General features: G+C 36.3%; 1 pseudogene; it reads left to right on the top strand.

Annotated features, from left to right (window-relative positions):
* The first annotated feature begins 12,365 nt into the window (after nucleotides 1-12,365).
* Nucleotides 12,366-12,962, top strand: LOC102542064 (cyclin-dependent kinase 2-associated protein 1 pseudogene; annotated as a pseudogene).
* The last annotated feature ends 1,152 nt before the right edge of the window (nucleotides 12,963-14,114 follow it).

Here is a 14,114-nt window from a genome sequence, read left to right as displayed (position 1 = left end):
TAGTGGGGTTCTTGGTGGTGAATCTCATTTAGGTGTAGAGACTAAGACCAGGACTTCACGTGTTTCTAACTCACCTAGTCTTAACTCAACCTCTAGCAATTTGTCAAAATCATTAAGTAAGTGTTCCCACCAGTTTATGCCTCTAGCAACTTCTCCAGCTTTGACTTGAGATGCACCTGTCTCTCTAGACTCCCTGAGGGCAGTTTGCCCTGCAAACTCAATTCTATGATGGGTCCAAAAATAATTAATCTTCAACATATCTAGCTTTTTCTTGTTGTAAGGACAGAAGTGACAACTTCCAACCTCTTTACATATTGAACATGAACCTGAAGTTCCAAATGTTTCATTAGAATGAAATAAATGTAATAACTTCACAGAAAGAGGCCTCAAACATCTGGGAGGTCTGCGTGGTGTCAGTAGCAACCTGTAGTTTACTTCTATAACCAGAAGACTTTAATGACCACAAATAAAAACATGCATTCTTTCTATTAAATCCATTTAAAGATGAAAAGTCTAAAGTTCAGGGAAAGATGGATGTTGGCCCAAAGTCACATAACTAGACAGCAGCAGAAACAGAATGAGAGACCTCTGCTGTCTCCTACTCACCTTCTCCTAAAGGATAGTTTTACTGTATTAATAGACTTGTTGTCAATAAAAACAGCTCCATTCTCAAATACAGCAAATTACATTTCCCTCTTGGTGAGTCAGAAAACACATTTGTACAGCAAAGGTCCTGAGAAGCTTGACATTTAATTACATCAGAGTCATTTTTCTGTTTATTCTGTTTTGCTTTGCTTTATGTTTCTGTCATTATACCTATTAGCATCTATGAAGCTGTTGCTTCATGGAACATATTTTGAAAAATATGGGACTATTACCCCTCTCCCATGTTCTCCCCATTTTTCTCTCCATCTCTTTTTCTCTTATTTATATTTATTTTCTAGGTTGCAGGTTTCTTATCATTGAAAACTATAGTTCCTATTCTTTTCCTCTTTCTGCCCCTTTCACCCTGCTATTCCACCTGTTCTCACTAGAGCATACAGATCACGAAGCTCTTAGTAAACATTTCAGTGTCATTGATTGACTTTGGGTGAAATTTAATACTGTTTTTCAAAACACTGATATTTCTGCCCAGAGGTATGCATCACTGAGGTGTTGTTTTTTTTTTTTCTTGTTTTACCTTTTTGTTACTTTTTAAAAAATGAATCTGCTCCATCGCTTTGGTTTAGTTGTTGTGTATCTTCTTTTTTGTCTGAAAGCTGGACAGCACATGGGTTTTGGTCTCATTTCTGAAAATTGGACCACTGATGAGGAAGAAATTCCTGACAGCAGCCTGCAGCTCTGTCACTTTCTCTGATGACTTTGCCCACACTTGAGTGTCCTTTAACAGAATGCCTGGAATAAGTGGTGCATTTTCCAGCATACTTTCTTCCGTCTTGTGCACCAGCAGAAAATTATAGCAGTGGTCTCAGTGGACAATGGTACAAACATGAGAGAACATCTATTATAAATGTGAAAAGTCCACTTGAATGTCAGCAGCTGAGGGAGGGGAGGAAAGAAGCTGCGCTGTGCCTTGCTGATGCCTAAAGCCTTACACTCAAGCCACACTTGGACATATTAGAATAAGTGGACGTTTTCATTGTACTGGACTTTATATTTCCTTGGCTTACTATGGGAACCGCATACTTGTAGTTAGGAGCATACCCTACCCTGAAACACAAATTTCATCAAACATAGAGTTAATTATGAAGCCAATCTTGGAGATGTCATTTGCCATTAGAGAGGCTGTTTGGCCTTGAACCTAAAGGCATGAGCTCAATAATGGAAACCTTGAAAGTGAATGATTTTGAACAATTTAGTATTTGGGAAGAGCTCTTTTTCATAATAGCTATTCTTAAACAATCAGCATGGTTTCCTAAAGGGAAATCCAAGTGTGGACATATGAATAGAGGTGCTTTAGATCAGAAAAGGGAGCAAGAAAATATAGATTTTCTTTCCTCTCTTTTTTTTTCATTCATTCTTTCTAGGATGTGTTTGAGCTTAAATGACTATCAGTCTAAAGCAAACAGATAGAGTAAGGGGTTAAAATACTTGAAAAACAGGGTAACCACAAATCAAAAGCATACAATAGTACCCCAAAACCCAAAAAGCTAATACAATATAAAATTATGAAACAACAAAAGAAAAACAAAAAGGAAAAGAAAGGAAAAAAGAAGAAATACCAAATTAGCTAGAAAACAAAGTTGAAAATGGCAATAAACACACATCTATCAATAATTACCATAAAGGTCAAAATGGCAATAAACATACATTTATCAATAATTACCATAAAGGTCAATATTCCAATCAAAAGACATAGAGTGACAGAGTGGATAATAAAACAAAAACCCCAATATGCTGCCTACAGGAGACCCACTTTAGACTGAAGGAGACATATAGATTGAAAGTGAAAGGATGAAAAAAGATATTTCATGCAAATGGAAATGACAAGAAAGTGGGAGTAGTAGTACTCATATCAGACAAAATACACTTTAAAATAAAAGCCATAAAGAAAGACAAAGAAGGACACTACATAGTGATCAAAGGAGCAGTAAAAGATGAGGATATTACACTTGTAACATTTATACACACAATACAGGAGCTCCTAAATATATAAAACAATTACTAACAGACATAAAGGGAGAAACTGATGGGAATACAATAAGAGTAGGAGACTTTAACACCCCACTAACATCATTGGGTAGATCTTCCAGCCAGAAACTCAATAAGGCAAGGGGGAGCCTAATGACACAAAAGAACAGTTTGACTTGGTTGATATTTTTAGAATATTACATCCCCCCAAAACAGAATATACATTCTCTTCAAGTGTTCATGGAACATTCCCTAGGGTAGACCACATACTTGGGCACAAAAGAACCCTCAACAATTTTAAGAGGATAGAAATAATTTCAAGCATCTTCTCTGACCACAATGGCATGAAACTAGAAAGCATCCATGGAGAAATACAGGCAAAAAAAGGACAGCATGCTGACTAAAAACCATGCTACCAAAAAACAATGGGTTAACAATGAAACCACAGAAGGAATTAAAAATACCTTGAGACAAATGACAATGAAAGCACAACTGCACAAAATCTAAGCAAAAGCAATCCAAAGAGGGAAGTTCACAGTGATACAGGCCTTCCTTAAAAAAGAATAATAATCTCAAATAAACAACCTAACCTACCACCTAAAAGAATTAGAAAAAGAAGAACAAACAAAACCTAAGTTCAGCAGAAAGAAAGAAATAATAAAGATTAGGGAGGAAATAAGTAAAATTGAGATGAATGAATCAATATAAGAAATCAGTCCAACTAAGAGCTAGTTTTTTGAAAGAGTAAACAATACTGACAAACCTCTGGCCAGGCTCACCAAGAAGGAAAAAGAGAGGACACACATGAACCAAATAAGAAAGGAAAATGGAGAAATTATAACCAACACCACAGAAATACAAAAAATAAGAGAATACTATGAACAACTATATGGCAATAAATTGGACAACTCAGAAGAAATGGACAAGTTTCTAGAAACATATAGAATACCAAAACTGAATCAAAAAGAAATAAATCATCTGAAAAAATCAATCACTTGAAGCAAAATAGAATCAATTCAAAAACCTTCCTGCAAACAAAAGTCAAAGACCAGATGGCTTCACTGGGGAATTTATCAAACATAGAAAAAAGAGTTCATACCAGTCCTTCTCAAACTCTACAAAAAGATTGAAGAGAAGGGAATATTCCTAAATTCATTCTATGAAACCACCATCACCCTGATACTAAAGCCAGACAAATACACTACCAAAAAAGAAAACTATAACCAATATTGTTGATGAACATTGTTACAAAAATCCTCAACAAATATTAGCAAACAGAATCCAACAACACATAAAAAAGATCATACACCGTGATTAAGTTGGGTTCACCCAGGGACACAACGTTGGTTCAGTATACACAAATCAGTCAATGTAATACACCACATCAACAAAAGGTAGGACAAAAACTGCATGATCATCTCAATAGATGCAGAAAAAGCATTTGATAAAATTCAATGCCCATTTATAACAAAAACTCTAACCAAAGTGGGTATAGAGGGAACATAGCTCAACATAATAAAAGCTTTTTATGACAAACCTATATGATGCTCAATGGTGAAAAGCTGAAAGCCTTTCTTCTAAAATCTGGAACAAGACAAAGATGCCCACTCTCACCATTTCTATTCAATATATTATTGGACATACTAGCCATAGCAATTAGATCAGAAAAAGAAATAAAAAGGATCCAAATTGGAAGAGAAGAGGTAAAATTGTCATTATATGCAGATGACATGATACTATATATAGAAAACCCTAAAAGCTCTGCACAAAAACTACTAGAGCTAATAAAGGACTTCAACAAGGTAGCAGGATACAGGATTAACATCCAGAAATCAGTTGCATTTCTTTACACTAACAATGAAATATCAAAGTAAATAAACAATCCTTTTTAAAATTGCATCCAAAATAATAAAATATTTAGGAATAAATCTGACTAAGGAAGTGAAAGCCTTATATGCAGAGAACTACAAAAGGTTCACTAAGGAAATTAAAGATGACTTGAAGAAATGGGAAGATAGTCCATGTTCTTGGATTGGAATATTTAATGTCATCAAATTGGCCATATTACCCAAAGCCATTTCAATTTAATGCAATCTCTATTAAATTACCCAAGATATTTTTTACAGAACTAGAAAAATAGTCCTAAAATTTATATGGAATCACAAAAGACCCAGAATTGCCAAAGCAACACTGAAGAAAAAGAATGAAGCTGGAGGAATAACCATCCCAGACCTCAGATAATACTACAGAGCTACAATAATCAAAACAGCATGATATTGGTACAAAAACAGACATCTGGATCAATGAAACAGAATAGAGAGCCCAGAAATAAACTCAAAAATTTTGGTCAATTAATCTTTTACAAAGGAGGCAAGAACATGCATTGGAGTAAAGGCAGTCTCTTCAGAAAGTGGTGCTGGGAAAACTGGGCAGCAGCACATAAATCAACGAAGTTAGAACACACCATCACACCATAAACAAAAATAAGCTTAAAATGGCTTAAAGACTTAAACATAAGACAAGACACTTTAGACCTTTTAGAAGAAAACATAGGCAAACATTACCTGACATAAAGTTTAGCAATGTTCTTCTAGGGCAGTCTAACCAAGCAATAGAAATAGCAAAATAAACAAATGGGACCTAATTAAATGTATAAGCTTTTGCACAGCAAAGGAAACCATAAGTAAAACAAAAAGACAACCTACAGAAGGCGAGAAAATATTTGCACAGATGAGACTGACAAGGGCTTAATTTCCAGCATATATAAGCATCTTATACAGCTTAATAAGAAAAAAACAAACAAACAAATCCAAAAATGGGCAGAACACCTAAACAAGTAATTCTCCAGTGAAGACATGCAAATGGCCAGCAGGCACATGAAAAAATGCTCAATATCACTAATTATCAGAGAAATATAAATTAAACCTGCAATGAGTTATCACCTCACACCCGTCAGAATGACCATCATTCAAAAGTCCACAAATGATAAAAGCTGGAGAGGGTGTGGAGAAAATGGAACCCTACTACATTGTTGGTGAGAATATAATTTGGTGCAGCCATTATGGAAAGCAGTACGGAGATCCTTCAAAAGTCTGAAATAGACCTATCATATGATCCAGCAATCCCACTCCTGGGCATATACCCAGTGCTAACCTTAATTCAAAAAGACACATGCACCCTAATCTTCACAGCAGCACTATTTACAATAGCCAAGACATGGAAACAACCTTAATGCCCAAGACAGATGACTGGATAAAGAAGCTGTGGTATGTTTTTACAATGGTGTACGAGTCAGTCATAAAAACTAATAAAATGATGCCATTTGCAGCAACATGGATGGACCTGGAGAATGTCATTCTAAGGGAAATAAGCCAGAAAGAGAAAGAAAATTACTATATAATATCACTCATATATGGAATCTAAAAAAAAAAAGAAAAGACATGAATTTATTTACAAAACAGATACAGATTCACAGACATTGAAAACAAACTTATGGTTACCAGAGCAGGAAGAGGGTGGGAAGTGATAAATTGTGAGTTTGAGATTTGTAGATACTAATATATATAAAATAGATAAACAACAAATTTATACTGTATAGCTCAGGGAACTATATTTAACATTTTGTAGTGACTTATGATAAAAAAGAATATGAAAATGAATATATGTATATTCTTATATGACTGAAGCATTGTGTTCTACACCAGAAATTGACAAAATTTTGTAAGCTGAATTTAGTTCAATAAAATTATAAAATAAATAAATAAATAAATAAAATAAAAACATTACAGAGACGCTTAATGTCTATCAATAAAGGAATGGTTAATTAAATTGTTGATGCATCTGTGATTTATAATTTTAGAATATATAATGAATTTGCATGGCTGACATAAAAAAATCCTCTCTGAAAAGTTTTCTATGGCCTGTAGAAAAAAAAAAAAACACAAATACAGCTTTTCCCCTTAGTAACATTAGAATAGCCACCATCACCATAAATCCAAAAATCTCAGTGTGTGCATGTGCTTGTATATATGTTTGCTCATAGATAAATTCCATACTTGGAAATGTAGTTACTTTTGGAGAATGTATACTATTTTGGATGAGTATTTCTTCTGTAACTGAAATCATACAAAATCATTAGTATCATTATTTAACTGCTATTCTAATTTTCATTTCAATTACCAACGAAGTTGTTCTTTCCAGCAGTGATCTTCCCGATTCGTGTCCTATAAGTTGGCTTTATATTCATTGTCCGTTTTCCTATTGGGCTATTTTTCTTTTCTACGCTTTTTCTTTGATCACATAAGATAAGTTATGATCACATAAGATAACCAGACATGAGGAGTGAATAGATAACTATCCATCTATCTATGTATAACTAAGTCTATATATATATACATGTATGTGTATATCTCTCCACAGGTGTGCCTGATGGAGCCACCTTGCTGGCAGTGGGCTTGCAGCACCCTTCGCATCCCCTAAATAGTCACAGGGGTCACTGGCAGCTGAAAGAGCAGATGGGGTGTGGTTCACCCTGAAGGCCTCCTCTCTCTCCACTTTTCTATAAACGTCTATGCCCTGGCTGTGCTGTTCTTTCTGGAAGGACATACTCTGTACTTCTCACATGTTTCGCACATATTTTTGAAAAAAATATTTTTAACATACATATTCCCCATCTTTTATATAATAAATTTTATAAATATGTATTTATAAGATAAATTATAGATTTATATATTCCTTCCCAACTACACGTTTCACCAATAGCGCATGTGAATTTATGTCTGAACAACTTTTTGGCAGCTGTGAAATCTTCTGTTCTGGTATGCACAAAATGTGATTTATTTGAGTACAGTTAGAGAAAAGGAAACTGCTGGGTTTTAATAGAATAGGGAGATAAAGCAAATGTCAAAAAATTAAGTTTTCACCAAAAGGCTTGGCAAAGGAAAAGAATGAAGAGGGGAATAAATTCAGACCTCACAGGAGCTCTCTGTGACTAGCTGTTGTGAGGAGAGGGAGCTGAAACAGTACGGAGGAGGTTGGAGCGGAAACCTGGGGAAGCGGGCGTTAGGATTCATAGGGGGATCTGAGGAACAGGAGGGGTCCACTTTCCAGTAGTAAAAGATATTAAGGATCAGGCAGAGAGTGTGTATATGTCCATGTACGACTGAAAAATTGTGCTGAACACTGCAATTTGACACAACATTATAAAATGATTATAAATCAATAAAAAAAGTTAAAAAAAAAAGGATCAGGCAGACAAACGTGCCTCGTGTCTTCATGTCTTATTTATTTACAACAAGTTAAAAAACAATTATAGGGACCTCTTCGAAATTGTAGGACAATCAGGAAAAGCTCCTAAAGAGCCAAGAATTAGAAATGTATAGTTCTGTCCACCATTCTTTTTAAAATACATGAAAAAGCACTGACATTCTCCCATTTTATTTTTATTTTATTATTTATTTTTACTATGCTGTTTTATTATTTTGCTTTTGGGAAGGTGATGTGTTTATAATGGTTTCCATAGGTTAACCATACATATTGCCTCCCTTAATTCTATTTCCCACAAAAGATTTTTAGTTCTTCAGTATCAAATTGTCCTGCTACGGTGGCTGTCAGAAATCTGACCCCTAGAGTTGGTTCGTGTCTCTTGAAAAATCTAGTTCCAAGTGGAATCTTAATGAGGGAATAGAGGAAAATAAGACTGGAAAAATAGGCTGAGGAAGTCGTTTGCCTATTGCATGTTCTTACCCTTTGACATATAATTAGACCTGGCAGGCATATGGCAAGTGCTCTCTCATTGTACTCTCTGCACACAGTGCTCAAAACCATTTCCAAATGGTGTTTTCTGGTCCGTCTTTTCAGGCCCACCAGCAGGCCACGGTCTGCAAATGTGCTGTGTAATTCTGACCCCTAGTGGCCAAGGAGGCTTCATCTAGACACACTTCAATTAACATGTTTAAGGTGTCATGTACCAAACAGTTACCTTTTTTTTTCCATTTAATTTTTTTTATCTATATCTGGGTTGAATTCAACCTTCCCCCACTGTTTCATGGTGCAGTATGCCTCTTACTCCATCTGTCATACAGCAGACAACCATGAAATCAAATCTGCCTCCTTCCCCTACTGACAGAGAATGAGATGTAAGGTTTAATGCAAGTGAGAATGGCTTACATTTTACACCCAGGAGGGAGTCATCCCTCCCTGTCTTTAGAAGCTGACAATGAGTTATGTTACAACACAAAAGTCCAACTTGTGTCAACAATGCTTCCCAGAACTTTCCCATATAAGCTCGGAGACAACCATTATTTTCAGGGCCACTTCCAATAGGTGAATTTTGTACCTTGAAGCTTCCTATGGAAACCCAAATGTTTCACCTGGGATGCATTATTTATCACAACTAAGTACCACTTGACACCAACTGCACCTTTAGTTATGTGATAGACAAAAATAATTAAACTGGAGACTGAAGAAATGTACAAAGAATTGAGTCATTTTGAAGGAAAAAATATTCACAAAGGCATAATCTGGAGCAGGAAGTATCATAGAATGCCTAACATTTAGACACCATCATAGATGTCAAGTGTATTGACACACAATTTTTTTTTTACTGCATTCAATCATTACAACTGTCCTGTGAGGAAAGAGGGATTTTTCACTTCATTTTGCAGTTAAATACACTAAGGCACAGAGAGGTGACTGGTCTTATCCAGCTACAGAGATAGCTTAAATCGTGTGCATGGTTTTTTTCTTTTTTTTTATGATAAGCTCAACATCTTTTTTATGCTTGACTTACAAGAAGGGATACTTCTGTGGGGTCCCTTGGCAGCCACCTGAATTTCAAGAGGATATTGAGTAATTGGGAAGGTAGAAAAGGCAGGAGACAGGAATGTGAAATGAAAAAAAAACATGTAATGAACTGAGTTACATCACCACTCTATTTGATAGAGAGCCAACTGGATCATGCAAAACTCAAAGCAAGTGTGGAGTTTTCTGGGGACTTGGGACCATATTACAGTTTAATTCAGTAAGAATCAAGGAGTGGAATTTTAGTCTCTGTTAAGATTTTATCATCATCATTAATAAGTCTTTAATTTTTTTATTGTTTTAGGTACTGTGTTAGATAATAAAAGTTATTACAAAATTAATAATGCTTGCTCTTTTATTGAGAGCCCAGTATCTGCTTTAAATAACTTACACAATATTATCTTATGATCAACTGTGAAGTAAATATTATTCTCCCCTTTCTGTAAATGAAAAGCCTGAGGCTTGGAAATGTCAAGCAAACGGGCCAAGGTCTTAAGTTTATAAGTAGCACAGGTCATTCTAACCCCCACACCTCATGCTCTTAACTTTAAAGACAAGTACATGAATAAGGTAAGGGGTCCCTAAACCTCCTCCTAGGGCCATTTAGGACACACATATGAAGTACACACTAGTCCAAATATCACTGCAAGATACTCAGAAAAAAAGGAGACGCAGGATGAAAATAAAGAAGAGCAAAACAGCAAAGTTATCTAGAATTTCAATGTCTAATAAAACTGTATCATTAAAAATCAGATTTCCCAGGAATCTGCATATATGCAGAAGGAATCCTACTTCAGGATGGCACCTGCACCCCAATGTTCATAGCAGCACTATTTACAATAGCCAAGACATGGAGACAGCCTAAATGTCCATCAACAGATGACTGGATAAAGAAGATGTGGTATATTTATACAATGGAATACTACTCAGCCATAAAAACTGAAAGCATAATGCCATTTGCAGCAACATGGATGCTCCTGGGGAATGTCATTCTAAGTGAAGTAAGCCAGAAAGAGGAAAAAAAAATACCACATGGGATCGCTCATATGTGGAATCTAAAACAAACAAACAAACAAACAAAGCACAAATACAAAACAGAAATAGACTCATAGACACAGAATACAAACTTGTGGTTGCCAAGGGGGTGGAGGGTGGGAAGGGATAGATGGGATTTCAAAATTGTAGAATAGATAAACAAGATTATACTGTATAGCACAGGGAAATATACACAAGATCTTATGGTAGCTCACAGAGAAAAAAATGTGACAATGATATATATATGTTCATGTATGACTGAAAAATTGTGCTCTACACTGGAATTTGACACAACATTGTAAAATGATTATAAATCAATAAAAAATTTTAAAAAATCAGATTGCATAAAAAGAACCATTTTATTGATGGGATAGATTATTTGGGGTTAACTTTTTAAGTATTGGGTGCAAAGAGAATATCCAAAGGTTGTTTACTATGCCTATGAGGCATATGGACAATTTCCTCACTGTGATACACCATATAAGGGAGTTCTGATGCAATAAAGTCACTGGGATGGGAAGTGTTTGCCCATGACCATTCTGGTGGACAGGACACAGGAAGAGATTGCTATAGTGATCTGTCTGAAGAGAAAGGAGTCGTAGTTAAGAAGAATAACTAGAAACGAGGGAAAGAATCTACTGTGGTCCTTTCCATTACTTTAAGCAACTGGGTATGGCAACAATGAAACAACAAACAAAAAACAGAACATAAAGTAATCAACCACTTCTAAATCTTGCTGGAATGAATATTAAATTTTTACTTGAAAGTCTTAAGGATGTGGGGGTGAAATTAGCAGGATTCTTTACCCTTGATCAAGTCAGTAGCACATTTAACATACTGTTCTTGAAGAACATTCTTTGTTTCTTTATGTATTTGAATGTGTCCATATTAAGTTCTCTGAATTAGGAGTATTTACCTCTACTAATATTAGAGCATTAGGAAACTCTTAAATGCCGCTTACAGATTTAAAATCACATGTCCCCTTGACAGAGCAGTTCCCACGCAGCTCTGAAACTCAAAGACGCAATCAAAATCACACATTTAAATTAACATCTTGAAATTCACATGTATGACTCATGTTGAATATGCTTCTTGATTACGTGAAGTTGTTATCTCTTCATTTGTTAACTAGAACGAGTTACTTCAGCAGGGTCTTTGTGAAGGATAAATGATATAAACATGTGAGGAAAGCCTAGTGCTCCAATGTTACTCGACTGCTGTCTATTCCGCATGCCCCTTATGGTCTACTTTTCAGGCTCCTAAGCTGTGCGGTACAGTTTGCCCTGCGCTGAAAAGCTTCTGAGCGATATTGGGTTTTTCTTTTTTTTTTTTTTTTTTTTGTATTTGTCTATTTCTGTTACTGCATGTGGGCTTTTATAATTTTTTGACGTATCTATTGCCGTCAGTCTTTCATTTTTCCCCCTTTCTTATTTGTCTGTTTACTTGTTAATGTTCCCTTTTCTGTTTAATTAGCCCCATAACCTTGTGAAAGTCTAAGAAAAAAGTTACAGCTTGTTAGCATTACCTTTGAAACAAGGAGTACTTGTATTTTGAAAGGAGACTTGTGCATCTGTGGACGTCAGTGAGTGGGCAGAAGGGAATCTATTTTCACGCTAATGATAATTTTAGCTGATCTTTATTAAGTTTCTCCCTTGTGCCCTAGCTGTGCTAGACACATACGACTTCAAGAAAAAAAATGTACTTTATCTTACTATTTTATTTTTCCTTGCAAGTGTCTGGAGGGCAGGAACTATTCTGTAAACCTTTGTCTCCTCTGTGCCAAGGAAAGTTGTGCATAGAAGGCATTCCATGAACATTCCTCAAACACACAAATGAATGGAAGTTTGACACCCAGAATAGGAAGCCTGTCTTGCTACCGACTGGGCAACTTTTCCAACATGATATCGTTGCTGACCCCAATTATGAGTAGCTTTGTTGTGCTTCTCTGTGATGCACGCACAGGTGTGCTTGTACCTAGTCAGCAATAAAAAGTAAAGTAAGACCATCATATTTGCGGGTGAGGCCCGAGCAGTCAACAACAGAAAGTGCGGGGTAGCTCGGCTGGTGCACAGAAGGGCTCACAGGGGCTCGGCTGGTCCCCGCTGCGGCCCTCGGGAACTTGACTTTGCACCTGCTCGCTGCCTCCCTCGACGCCTCTGGGAGCGTCTACCTGCCCTTAACCAGTTGGTGACATCCTCACAGCACCGCCAGCTGCTGAGTGACCTCGGGCCACCATCTTTAGGCTACACCCAGGGAACCAGGAACAGTCAGGTGCCCAGAGCATATATGCTGCACTGCAGGCCATCGTGGAAGAACTGGGAAAAAAGATCAGACCTACCTAGGAGAGCAGCAAGAGTGCGAGAGAGACTAAAGGATGCTTCATCCACGCTGGAGGATTGGTACCTGAGCGCCTGGCTGAGACAGAACAGAATGCCAGGTTGCAGCTGCCTTGTGAGGCTGGAAGGTTTTCCGTCTTCTCCCTCAAGAAGTTATAGTTACCCTCTCATGTTCAGTAGAAACTTTCTTTTCAAAATGGTAACAGTTTGGTTTCTCTTCCCTGTGCCCCTCCCGTGGCTCAGTAAGCTCTGAACCCACAATGTCTAAGATTAAGGAGAGATTTTGCAGTTGATAAGGATTTCCATATTAAGTTGTTAGGAACTACCTGGGTTTGTGTTTTTGTGTTTTGTTTTGTTTTAAGCATTGATTCAAAAGATGCACAAAAAAATTACCTATCTTAACAGCAAACTAGTTTGTCTCCAAGATACCATTGTTTTGCTCTCCTCTTTTGAATACATTTTGGATACATTTTGTTATGTATACCTTTATGTTATTCAGATTGTTCTTTGTTCCTTTTCATAAGCTGATAAAATTTGAAAGCTTTTTTGTTGTGTTGCTTATTTGTTTTTTGCATTGCGGAATAACAGCACAAATAACTAAAGTGCAAGTTATAAATACAGAAGGAAGAGCGACTTCCCAAACCAAACCTAACAAGGATCCCCGAAATTTTTCTACATAAGCATGTATGTTTATTTCAGTTCTGCCTTTCCTGTAAGTTGATCCAAACATCTGGAAGAAAATGAAACTGTTTGCATCTTTGTGTGTGTTTATTATTTGATATAATAAAGCCTATTTTCATTAACAACAAAAATAATAAAATAAAATAAAATAAAATAAAATACAATGCGAAAGCTATTTACACACTGTTTCAATCTCTTTACTTGTCTTTGGTAGACACTCATTACCTATCCAAGCCTTTTGTGTTATCAGCATATAGGTGGAAACTCACTAGCTTATTAGGACGGATTTCATCGTGAAAACAATGCTCAGCAGTGTTCAGCATTAACAGAAATTAAGTCGGAAGCGATGAAGAAAAATGAGACACTAATCCTGCAACCTGCAAAATAAACTCTTCTGATACTGGAATAATCCTAGTGACTCCATGCCTTGTAACATCCTTTATGTTAGGAGTAAATGCAAAGTCAAACTAGATGTATAGGGGAAATTCAGATGAAGATAAATGTGCAGAAGTCCTTTTCTTCAAAGAGAAGCCCTTTCTAATTTTATGTTCAAGATCTTCAGGGTAGGAAATACGTCTCTCAAATGTTTGGGGTTTTCTTCCACTGTACCCTGAATGTGATGAATAATGT

The sequence above is a fragment of the Vicugna pacos genome, chromosome 30, assembly GCF_048564905.1.
Source record: "Vicugna pacos chromosome 30, VicPac4, whole genome shotgun sequence".
Lineage (NCBI taxonomy): Eukaryota > Metazoa > Chordata > Mammalia > Artiodactyla > Camelidae > Vicugna > Vicugna pacos.
Note: the sequence above shows the minus strand (reverse complement) of the source record. Positions and strands in the feature narration are given on the sequence as shown.